Here is a 13,376-nt window from a genome sequence, read left to right as displayed (position 1 = left end):
TGATCATGTCTCATGTACTCATCCTACATCCTACTGAAAAGTACACTACAGAGAACAAAATTGCCAAATTGAGGGGTTATGAGTGTATGGGTGTGGGTGTATCATTTTTGATGCTGTGCTTTATTACTCATGCTGTTTTTCCTTTTGCATTACTCATTTACAATGGCCTGGCAAGATTGTGAGAACCATCACCAACATCAACATCATCATCATAATCATCATAGGAATAACACAATAGTCACAATAATCACTCCCATATCCCAGACCCCATGCCTTTCCATATATATTATCTCAATCAGTCCTTTTTTCCTTTCACCAACCCATGAGATTGGTAAATCATCCTCCTTTTTCAGATGAGGGTACTTGCCAGTAATGGGATGTGAAGCAAAGTCTCTTCCCCACATCCTCCCACCTACCCAACACTAACAGTCCAGGCCTAAGCTCTGCATTTGTCTCTGTTCTGATTACATTTCTGCAATCAGGAAGGGACACTTCCGCTTGGGAGGTACAAGGGAAGGCTGGTTTGAAAAGCCAGGAAATGTGAGGTTGGGGAATGGGGAGGAGAAGGAAAAGTGGAAATTATTAATCTTACCTCAAATTCACTCTGATTTTCCACATTCTTCTTTAGGGTGTATAAATGAGGAGCAAGGGGAGACCTTTAAGGGAGTGTTTAAACCCCCTGCTTTGAAATCACTGTGATAGGAGACTGGCACAGTGGAGAGAGCTCTATGAGGGTACAGAACATGGAGCAAGGGGATGTTGGGGTGACTGGGGTCAGGGCTGAGGAGGCTTCCTCCCAGAAGAGGAAATCCCTAAAGGCAAATATCAATGATAGGCAAAGGGTTCCTATTCCTAATATGTATAATGCACTTACTTGCAAATCAGTAAGGGAAAGGCAAACACCTCTAATGGAAAAATGGTCAGAATTGAACATGCATGTCAAAAGAAGAAATACAGGTGACTAATTAGCATGTGAAAAAAAGGCCAACAAAAATATTTTTAGATAACTTCCATTGTCAGTGGTTGTGTGGAGAAATGAGTAATTTACTCTAGTAGAGGGCAGTTTGCAGGTATGTATTCACGTTTACTTTTATTTTTGTACTGTGGTAAAATATACATAATATAAAACTTACCATTTAACTATTTTAAGTATACAGTTCAATGGCATTAAGCATACTGACACTGTTGTGCAAACCACCACCATCTCTAGAACGTTTTTCACCTTCTCAAACTGAAACTCTACCTGTTAAACAATAAGTCTCCATTCCCCCTATATTCACATTTTTTTTAAATTTTATTTTATTATGTTCTATTACTCACCATACAGTGCATCATTAGCTTTTGATGTAGTGTTCCATGATTCATTGTTTGTGTATAAGATCCAGTGCTCCATGCAGTACGTGCCCTCCCTAATACCTATATTCACATTTTAATATGATTTATGATTTTATTTCAGTAATTGCTCTTCTAAGAATTTATTCTAAGGAGATAATTGAAAAATGTGAAAAACATACATGTACAAGAATGTTCCCAGTAGAAACAACCTACATATCCATCAGTAAGGAATTGGTGAAATAAATTATGCTGCTCAGGGACAAGGGAACACAGTGCAGTCATTAACAATTATGATGTTGATTATGTACACTATCAAGGAAACATGTCCATGATCTACTTAATGAAGGACAAAGATGATAAAAATGGATATCATGGCTCTATTATATAAAACTATGTATGTGTGTGTCTGTTGTACTTCATTTCTAGAGAAAAAGAAATACTCAGATCCCCAGTTGAGGCAATGTCTTGTTTCACTTGATTAGGAAATATATTGTCCCTGTGGCATAGATGAGTGAAATTTCCAAATGCATCTGGCTATGCAAAGTAGAATGTCTCTCACCTGTTTGTTGTCTGAAATACAGTCAGAAATAATACAGGGGTGCCTGGCTGGCTCATTTGGAAGAGTTGTGACTCTTGATCTCAGGGTCATGGGTTCAAGCCCCATGTTGGGTGTAGAGATAACTAAAAAAAAAAAATCTACTTCTGAAGTAATATGTAGCGATTGTATCCTATTGGTGGACTAGAAATATCCTCCCCTCCTCTCCATCTATTGCCACATATTAGAATTTGAGCGAGTTGTAACAGATTGTGATGTTGCAATATTCTTTAATGTGCACAGGTTGGTTATATTGTCTTTAATTGACTTAGAATGCATTTCTTCCCATGTTGGGTACCGCATAACCAGGAAAATAATGTTATCTCATTATAACATTACTATAATGGCAACAAATCGTATCTGTCTAGGACGGAATGTGATAGTTTTGTTAAAAAGGGATAAATAGAGGGATGCCTGGGTGGCTCAGTCGGTTAAGCTTCTGCCTTCGGCTCAGGTCATGATCCCAGGGTCCTGGGATCGAGTCCCACATTGGGATCCCCGCTCAGCGGGAAGCCTGCTTCTCCCTCTCCCTCCGCCTGCCGCTCCCCCTGCTTGTGCTCTCTCTCTCTTTCTCTCAAATAAGTAAATAACAAATAGTAAACAAATAAGTAAATAAATAAAAAAACAATAAGTAAATAAATAAGTAAATAAAAAATCTTAAAATAAAAAAAATGGATAAATAGAGGGGCATCTGGGTAGCTCAGTCAGTTGAGCTTCTACCTTCAGCTCAGGTCATGATCCCAGGGTTCTGGATTGAGCCCCTCATTGGGCTCCCTGCTCAGTGGGAAGCCTGCTTCTCCCTCTCCCTCTGCCTCTCCCCTCCACTTGTGCTCTCTCTCTCAAATAAGTAAATAAAATCTTTGAAAAAATGGATAAATACCTCTGTTCAATAGAGGAGATATATACTGCTTTTTTTTTTTTTAAGGAAATATCAAAGTGAGGCTCGAGTTTTATAAAATCTTGGGTCCATTTGTGACCACCTAAGACCAGTCTGTTTATTTCCCAAGCATATTCTGTGAATACTGTCTCACTTCTATACATTTTATGAATAGTAGACATACTCTTAAATCTATACTGTCAATGGAAATTTCACTTGAAAGATGTTTTTGTTATATTTTAACCTATAAGATAAAGTTCCAGTATATGTAAATGTAAATTGTATGTAAATTTTATTAATGAATGAAGATAAATCAAATCATATACATTTGGAAATATTAGCATTTTTTAATTAAATGTAATAAAGCTTTTAAACTACTCTGATGTGCCCTCTCTGAGCAAAACTATTAAACATAGTAAAATAAAAATTAAAAGTAGTTGATAAAAATAGGATCCCGTGACCCCATTATAGAAAATAGTGTGTATACGTGTATGTATATAAGTGTGTAGATTAAGAACAATATCCTGGGCGCCTGGGTGGCTCAGATGGTTAAGCGTCTGCCTTCGGCTCAGGTCATGATCCCAGAGTCCTGGGATCGAGTCCCACATCGGGCTCCCTGCTCCTTGGGAGCCTGCTTCTCCCTCTGCCTCTTTCTCTCTCTCTGTCTCTCATGAATAAATAAAATCTTTAAAAAAAAAAAAAAAGAACAATATCTTAAGGGATGTTTGGCAAATTGAGTTGTTGGGGTTTTTTCAAAGATTGTATTTATTTATTTGACATTTATTTGTTCCCTCCAGAGAGGGAACATAAGCAGGGGGAGTGGGAGAGGGAGAAGCAGGCTTCCCGCTGAGCAGGGAACCCAATGCGGGGCTCGATCCCAGGACTCTGGGATCATGACCTGAGCCGAAGGCAGACGCCCAACAACTGAGCCACCCAGGTGCCCCAAATTGAATTTTTTGAGTGATGAAGTTTTGTTTTCTTTATTCTTTCCCTTTTTTTTCCTTTTTTTTTTTTTTTTAAGCAGGCTCCTTACCCAGTGTAGGGTTTGAACTCATGATCCTGAGATTAAGAGTCGCATGCCCCGCCTACTGAGCCAGCTGGGTGTTCCCCTTTCCTTAATTATTTAATTTTTTTACAACAAGCATTTTATTTTTATATTTGGGGGGAAATAATTTTCTTTTGCAGGGGAAAAGTGTGACTCTGAGACTAAAATGCTTTTGAGTACTTCCCTGAAACCACCAAAGCTTTATAGCCATCACTCTACCCACTTGCCCTTTCTCTCCTGAGAAGAATCCACTGAAATTCCTACCCATAGCTCTTCCCTTGTTTGACTTAGTTTTGAAAGAGCCATGTTGTGTCTTCTATTTCTTCACCCTCCTGGTTTTTTCTCCCCTCTCCCTATTTATCTTTTCTGCCAGGGTGGATTCTAGAATATTGAGGCCCTGGGGGCTGGATTCACAGATACCCAATGCTGCCCTCTGTTGGGACTCATTTTTGCCAATGTATTCTCCAGGGGTCCGGTGGTTCTTTCCACTTTCCTAGAGAGCTGTGGTATGACTGACCTCATTATCACTTCATACAGTCTGGGGTGGTGGTAGTCCAGGGTGGTGTGCAACATAGGCTTCTGGCTGAATACTTTGTGTTCAAAAAGGATGAACACATCCAGAGGAGAAAGGTCCTCATGGGAACAGAGGCTCTGGATAGGTTACGAGGACCATAGTTGTGTCCCTTGGTGGGAGTGTTTGACTTAGCTGTGAAATTCAGTCTGGGCTCTCAGCTCATTTGGAGAGGAGACTCACTTGGTGGAAAATTTCATGTACTCTCTAATCACTTTTTCATTTTTATGGAAATCATACTGGGGAGAAGTTTTGCCACCTGCAAATATTTGTGATCTGTTTCCATGATGCCATGGGGGTGCAGAACACTAGGGAGAGGTGTCTTATAAATACTAAGTGATGAGAAAACCAATGCATATTTTATAGAATCAGTGGACAAAGTGCACCTTGATCAAAGATGGGTAATTTCAGCACCAGCACCAGATCTCCCCCAAGACCTGGGACCTTCTGGTTCCACCTCTGCCAGGGACCATAGGTGGAAGTAAAAAACAAAGCTTTCTTTACAATCATAGGAATAAAGAAGAATTTTCTATTTTATGTTTATTAACCGCCTTTCCATATGCTCGGGAAAAAAATAACAAAAGCCACCTGCCTTCAGTGTTGCTCACAGCATAAAGAGGAAGACAAACTACCAAATATATAATTACCATCCAACATGGGAGCAGAGAAGGAGAAGCCTCCATCCTATACTAAGGTGTGGAGGTCAAAAGGCCAGGGAAAGGCTTTCTGCAATAGGTGATGCCTGGGCTGAGACTTGAGACAGAATTGAATTTGGCAAGTGTGGGCTTATGGGGGGGGCGGTGGTAAGGGCCTGCTCCCTGCCCCTTTCTAATAATGCCTCTAGGACCACATGGGTGACACAGTCGGATAAGTGTTTGACTCTTGATTTCACTCAGGTCATGATCTCAGGGTCGTGAGATCAAGTCCCATGTCAGGCTCCACGCTGGGTGTGGAGCCTGCTTAAGATTCTCTCTTTCCCTCTGCCCTTTCCCACCCTCTAAAGAAAATAATAATGCTTCTAGGTATTTAACTATTAATCACTATGCCCTTATTTACATATGTGCATGTAGACAATATTTGCATACAAATTTCTGAATGCATAAAACCCTCACAAGGTTAATTTTGTGACTTGACTGGATGGAAAGCTGTTTTCTGTGGTTTTGACCTGAGTTCATTTTATGATGGACATCCTTATAGTGAAGTTCTGCGTGTGGATTAGATTCATCATCGAGATTCACTCCTGTAGGACTGGGAAGGCAGAGGTCACTTTGGACGCCTGGCTAGTTTTCTGCAAGAAATTTATCATGGAGACGGCGGGTGGGGGGGAAGGGCTGTTGTTCAGCAGTGCTCTAGGAACTTGCCACTAGCATTGTGCATGGCAAGCAGGACAAAGTCGTTGCAGCTGCTGCAGGAGCAGCTTCCTGACTCTCTACCTTCCCTTTCTTGCAGAAGAGACAGCAGCTCCGATGGAGCCAAGTTCTCCAGGGTCGTTCTGGAAGACACTCTTACAGGACCAGCACAGAGCCCCTTTCCCCAGCTCTTCCAAGTGTCCTGTAAACACCTCATTCCTGTATTCAATCACTCTCAGCTTAAAAATACGGTTTCTGCTTCTTGTAACCGAACCCGGACTGATAAATCTTTAATGAACATTTTCCCTACTTTAGAATGGAGGCCATTAACTCCACTGAGAGAAAGATAAAATTTTTTTGAGCTACAATTTTTTTTAGTGGGGGGACAGAGGAAGAGGGAGAGAGAGAACCTGAAGCAGGTTCCATGTCCAGTGCATGAGCCCCATGTGGGGCTCGATCTCACAACCCTGAGATCATGACCTGAGCCGAAATCAAGAGTCGGACACTTAACTGAGCCACCCAGGTGCCCCTTGAGCTATAATTTATAGAGAAAGACTCCAAGTCCCAAAAAATTAACTAAAGCCTTAAAGCCAGATCTCTCTGCTACCAAAGCTTTTGCTCTTATTTACCACCTGTTAAAAAACAAAATCCAAATGAGTAAATTTGAAGATCTAATTGGCTTTATTAAGCAATTCATGAATCTGGCAGCATCCCATCTAACAAGTAGAGGGGAGTTCATAAGAAGGAAAATTATTAGCAAAAGACAAGAAAGCACTGTTTTAGGCAAGATCACCTTCACTATGGAGAAGGGCAGGAGGTCTTACTATGCAGATTACCTCATCTTCCTTTGGGGGATGGAGAAGGCCTAGGCAACAGATTACCAAACTTAAATTTCTCAGGGAGCTTGGAACTGAAATTAGGTTAGGTATTAAGCTCTGGTTTGGTGACTTGGCCTGGCTCAAGAGGCACCATTTTGGGCATGTGGTTTCTTTTTAACACACCTTAGGTTGACTCCCAAAAATTCACATACACACTACTTCACGCACAAAATCTTCTCTACATTGGTGGATAGTGTGTTCAAATTGTCTTTTTCAGGTTTCCTTTGTTTGTCTTTGTCTTCCAAGTAGGTTGTGAGGGGAAGCCAGCTAGGGCAGAATATGCCTGAGGAATCATTCCAGTACACAGCAGTGGATAATTTGCAGGGTCAGCCCTTTAATCCAGTTTAACCACTAACAAAGGGAGCCAAGGCAGAGCTGAAGCATGCAGCCCCATAGGACTAGGCCAGCTTCAAAGCCATGCTACTTTCTAATGATGAGGAAGGTATATATGAACCTGGGAAAGAAGGGGGCTAATTTCTGGGAAGAGGTGAGTTTGGGATTTTTATGCTTGAATTCTTTTTGGCATTGGGCCGTTCTGCTTTCTTTTCCAGGGAAGTGTTTTCCATGACTCTTCAAAAATCTATTCCTACTGGTTTAATAAATGACACTAGAATTGTACTTGGAAAAAACTAAGTTAGAATCTTTCCTCAGGTCAAATGTCAAAATTAATTCCTGTCGGGGCACCTGGGTGGCTCAGTCGGCTAAGTGTCTGACTTCTTGATTTCAGCTGAGGTCACGATCTCAGGGTTGTGAGATCCAGCCCCACGTTGGGCTCCATGTTGGGTGTGGAGCCTGCTTCAGATACTCTTTCTCTCTCTCTCCCTCTGTCCCTTCCCCTCACCCCCAACGCATACACTCTCTCTCTCAAAAAAAAAATTCCTGCCATATTAAGGAACAAAATGTAAAAATTAAGAGAACCAGAATAAAATATAGGCGAATAAACTGGAAATAACATAAATGCCCATCAGTATGGGCAGTAGGGAAATGGCTAAATAAATGAGGCCATATTCATAGTAAGCACCATAAATCATTACAAACTATGAGGTAAATCTCAGTTTACAGACCGAGGAAGATGCCTGTGTTGAACCTGTAAGCAATAAATACAAGATACCAAACACTGAGGAGAGGAATACCACTTTTATTTTTTAATAATCGTATACCTAATCTATATTTATGTATATATATATATAATAGTCCAGTTTGAAAAGTGTTAGAAAAGAAACAACCAGCCAAAAATGGAGTACTTTGTGCTAAGCCCCACATCAGCAAACCAAGACTTAATACCAACCTAACCTGGGGCGCCTGGGTGGCTCAGTCGTTAAGCATCTGCCTTCGGGCTCAGGTCATGATCCTGGAGTCCCGGGATCGAGTCCCACATCGGGCTCCCTGCTCAGCGGGGAGTGTGCTTCTCCCTCTGATCCTCCCCCTCTCATGCTCTCTGTCTCCCATTCTCTCTGAGATTAAAAAAAAAAAAAAAATCTTTAAAATACCAACCTAACCTAACTGCAGTTTCAACCTCTCGCAGGACTATAACCAACTAGTAAATCTGAATTACCTGGTACGCACTAGTGAGGTAATCCACCTGATAGACTCCCACCCTTCCCCAAAGCATGGTGACCTTGCCTGAAACAATCCACTCTTTGCTAGAAACGTCCTTTTCCCACCCCCTTCTGCCTATAAAAGCCTTCCATTTTGCACAGCTACTTGGAGCTCCTTTTTATTTGCTAGATGGGATATTGCCTGATTCATGAAACTTTGAATAAAGCCAATTAGATCCTCAAATTTACTCAGTTGAATTTTGTTTTTAGTGTTTTTTTTAAATGTAATCTCTACACCCAACATAGGGCTTGAACTTACAACCCTGAGATCAAGAGTTGCATGCTCCACTAACTAAGCCAGCCAGGTGCCCCTTGAATTTTGTTATTTAACAGACTATGTACCAAACTGGGGCCCTCTAGGTTACCTCTGGAAGGATAGAAATGGAGGGGCCAGAAGAAGCAGGAGCTCTTTTACTTCTTTCTCCATATAATATTTTAAAGAGTGGCAGAGCTATAAATAATTTCTATTATTTGTTTTCAGAAATTCTCTGAAGAAAAAATTTAAACGATCTTTGAAAGTGAAAAAAATATATAGTAGGGTAAGGAAGTTTTTCTAAGCATAACACCAAAGATGAAAACCATGGAGGAAATTATTTGAAGAGCTGAAACTCTTATCTCATAAACACTAAACTTGTAAAGGTATTCACTTTAGAAGGTCGTGGTAGATACTGTGAGTTGGCTCACTCAACCTCCATTCCTTCATCCTTCTGTGTATAGAGTGTATAAAGCTTAGAACTACATTTCTGAGATTTCCTTGCAGCTAGGGTCCTGGCTGTAAATGAGATTCTGCCCGTCAGATGCACTCACAATATTTAGAAGCAGATGCGAAACCGAGCCCGTCTTGCTGCTGCTATTAGAAAACAAGATTATGGAGACCTAAGTCTTTAGAGGCAGTTGCAACCATACCCGGAGTTCCAGCGTCCAGGCATCAGCTTTGTGGATACTGAAGGCAGCTGTGGGCTCAGGATAGATACCATAGAAAAGTAAAACCACAGAAAAGAGAACAAAAATGAAAGGAACATAAGGGACAAGAGACGTTGTTGACAACACCATAAAAAACACAGTGGGCAGAAATGAGAAAAAGACAAGGAAATAAAAAATTAAGTAAAGTGATAATAGTTGAAGACAAACATATACATAATTGGCATTCCTAAAGAGGAAAACTGAGAACAGTAAATAAAGATGAAATTAAAAAAAAAATTATGTGAAATAAAAGACAATTTGAATCTATGGACTGAAAAGGCACATACTGTCTTCCAGGAAAAATGGACTCAGAACAGTCACCAAAAAAGAGGATCTCTTTGCAAAAGCTTAAACCTTCAAAATTCTTCAAATTTCAAACCACATTCATGGCAGACAATGATGACTTCCTTTCTAGAGCCAGGAACTTAGCTTCTAGCCACCAGACCCAACAAATGTGCTCCTGCTTCCTTCCATGTCCTATCTTACAGCAGATGGGGTGGTCCATTCCCCATGCTCTGGTCCCAGCTTCTATCTTCTCAGAGCCTGACTTTATTGGGTGTCTCAGCCTCTTATATCTTCAGCCTTGCTCTCTCCACTATTTCCCATGTTATACATTTTATCTTATCCACTTCAAGTCTATACCTTACTGTAAATGCTTGTTCAATTGTCCCCATCCTTCACTGGCTCCAGGACAAAGACCATGTCTGTTGGTTTCTTGTGGACCATGGGAAGACCCAGTAGAGTGCCTGATAGAGTTGATGCCAAATACGTGTTGAATATAGTAAGTACACAACAAAGACTATTCCAGTGTTAAATCACTAGATTCAGTATCTCCACTGTGCTAAGTATCAGAAGGCACTCTCAGTGCACTTAAACCTAGGAGTCCAGAACAAAAGGCAGCCCCTCCCCAATCCAACAGAACGTAGTCTGGTCATTCTGCATTCACTCTTGTTTCTCTGGTCCTGTAAGCCTAATCTTTGACTAATTCCAGGACTTCTTTTTTTCCCTGTATATAGATTCACCTTCACCGTTTCTGCCTCTGGACTAAATGATTTCTGCATCTATGCCTTTGGCTTATTTAGCATCTGACAGCCACACCCAGGTGGTACCTACCCACCCTGGAGCTGTGTTCCTCAGCTCGTAGACTCCAGTCTGCTCATTTTCACTACCAATGCCTCCCGGGCCATGGTGCATGGGCAGCCACAGCAGATACCGTCATTTCTGACCTGGAAACTGAATGGTGGTATGGAAATTATAAAACAGCAGGAGCAGACTGAAAGGGCATGGGAGCTTCTGGTTTCTACCAGATTAGTAAATGAGTGAGGGCTGCTGGCTCCCTCCCTCTTTATCAGTGTTTGAGAAATGACGGGTGGATAGGATCCCCTACACCACTCCCAGGCAATGAAGCCACCAAATAGATATGTGCATACACGTGAGAAAACGGGGCTGTTTTGAACGGGTGATGGGGAAGCAGGAGGCATGAACACAGCCTGGGGTGGAGTGAGAGGATAAATGAGACAAAAATGGATAAAAGCCCCCATCTATGGAGATCCAGCATGGTGCACAGTGCTGGTGCAGGAGTTCTGGGGCAAAATCCCAGTGTGGCAAAGCCATGAACTCACCTCAGTCTGAGCACTGACTTGCTTCAGACATTTCACATCTTCATTTTTTCTTTTTTCCACTGTGAAGAGACTTATCCCTAAGGGTTACTTAACATCTGTATAGCACTTACTAACTCCCTCTTCATTCCTTTGTCAAACCTATTATAAGAAAAACAGATTTTACAGATTTTATTTACTTACTAGCAAGCATAAAACTTCACAACTAACCAAATCATTTCTTTTTTTAAAAAATTTTTTAAAATTAAAAAAAAATTTTTTTAAATTTATTTGCAAGAGAGAGAATGAGAGAGAGCACGAGAGGGAGGAGGGTGAGAGGGAGAAGCAGACTCCCTGCCGAGCAGGGAGCCCGATGCGGGACTCGGTCCCGGGGCTCCAGGATCATGACCTGAGCCGAAGGCAGTCGCTTAACCAACTGAGCCACCCAGGCGCCCATAACCAAATCATTTCATTTATGTTTTTTAAGTAGGCTCCAAGCTGGGCCTCATGAGCCTGAGATTAAGACCTGAGCTAAGATCAAGAATCAGATGCTTGGAGCACCTGGGGGGCTCAGTCGGTTAAGCATCCAACTCTTGATTTCAGCTCAGGTCTTGACCTCAGGGTTGTGAGTTTGAGCCCTATATTGGGCTCCCCATTGGGTGTGGAGCCTACTTAAAAAAAAAAATTAAAATTAAAAAAAAGAGTCTGATGCTTAACCGACTGAGCTACCCAGGGTCCCCGCCCGCCCCAAATCACTTTAGAATAGTGGCATAACCTGTTTACGATTTAAGACTCTGGAGACTGGGGTGGCAAACTGTGCTGAGGCGTGTGACAATAGAGCAAACTCTACTTGGTTATCTAACTTACATTAAATTTTCATGACCTCAGCCAAATACATCAAAAGCTTCACTGTATACACATTCATGAACAACCACATGTGGGAAGGCATGTGAAAATCTCTTCCAAGTTGATTGTAGCCTTCTTGAAATGTCACTAGGAAACCTAATGGGGTGAGGGAGAAGAAGCCAGGAGGTGTTCAGATACTGTGATTTGAGTATTTCCAAATGTGATAATGTCATAAAGTTGTTGAGTCACTGTTTCTGTCTAAATTGAAAAAATTAACTATTAGTGGCTTTGAGTGTTAAAGAGGCATTGAACCTAAGATATACTAATGTCCAGAGGTAGAAAAAAACCCATTTCTATACATATAGAATGGGAAAGGTAGTGGCTATCTACTGGAACATCAGAGCACATATTTGGACAACCATTTCCAAATATGTCCAATTTAATTTAAACTTATTAAAGAATGAACTTCTGGGGGAACACTTAACAAAGCTGATTTAAATAAACCCCTCCATTTCGGCAAATCTATCAGAGAGGTTATAGGCAAAAGACAGCTTATGAATAATGCCTACTAAATAAGCTATACTTGATCAACATACCAAAAGGTGAGCAGTGTTATAAGATATAGACAGCTTTATCTTCAGTGCACTATGCAAATAATATTGGCTTAATTCAACTACTTGAAGTAATTTATTACATATAGTTTTAGCTACTTTTATGAAATATTTAAAACTTTAAAAATCTAAATATTATTATTAAAATTTCCCACAAAGATCTCAGCTTGGCAATTAGGTCCCACACACTATGTCAGTCAATTTCACGAAGTGCATGGCTCCGTGCCACAGGGCAGACTGGCTCCAAGTGCACATGGTGAAGGCATGTCCAGGATATCCTTCCTCAAACTATATTCAGGTTATGAGGAACAATCACACTCCAAAACTACAGCCAGTCTACCTGCTGCTACTGCACAGAGCATGGCACATGAATGTGCAAGGGTGCTCATGCAATGAGACTCGTGGCCCACAGCGTAAAACAAAAGGGACTGGGATCATCTGCAGCCAGAGGAGCTTGCCCTGAATTGTTTTAGACTGCTCTCTTTCCTACATAACTCTTTGAGGAGGGCTTCTCCCTATGCTTTACGTAAGATCTGTCCCCATTCTTTAAGTAGGACAATTCTAGTCCAGTTAATGTAGAAATTGAATTATTTCACAATTAACACCTTGTGTTCCCCAAATGGTGCACATGGCTTGTGTTCTTCATCCAGGTTTTTTTTTTTTTTTTTTAAAGATTTTATTTATTTATTTGACAGAGAGAGACACAGCGAGAGAGGGAACACAAGCAGGGGGAGTGGGAGAGGGAGAAGCAGGCTCCCCGCAGAGCAGGGAGCCCGATGTGGGACTCGATCCCAGGACCCTGGGATCATGACCTGAGCTGCAGGCAGTCGCTTAACCAACTGAGCCACCCAGGCACCCCATCCAGGTTTTAAAAACTGATGGTAAGTAGGGTGCCTGGGTGGCTCAGTTGGTTAAGTGACTGCCTTCGGCTTAGGTCATGATCCTGCAGTTCCAGGATCAAGTCCCGCACTGGGCTCCCTGCTCAGCAGGGAGTCTGCTTCTCCCTCTAACCCTCCTCCCTCTCATGTGCTCTCTCTCTCTCTCAAATAAATAAAATCTTTAAAAAAAATTGATGGTAAGTAAAGACAAGATACAGATTAGTTTCCATTT

The sequence above is a fragment of the Mirounga leonina genome, unplaced genomic scaffold, assembly GCF_011800145.1.
Source record: "Mirounga leonina isolate KUSES-001 unplaced genomic scaffold, KU_Mleo_1.0 Mir_115, whole genome shotgun sequence".
Classification (NCBI taxonomy): Eukaryota; Metazoa; Chordata; class Mammalia; order Carnivora; family Phocidae; genus Mirounga; species Mirounga leonina.
This window is presented reverse-complemented; position numbering follows the sequence as displayed.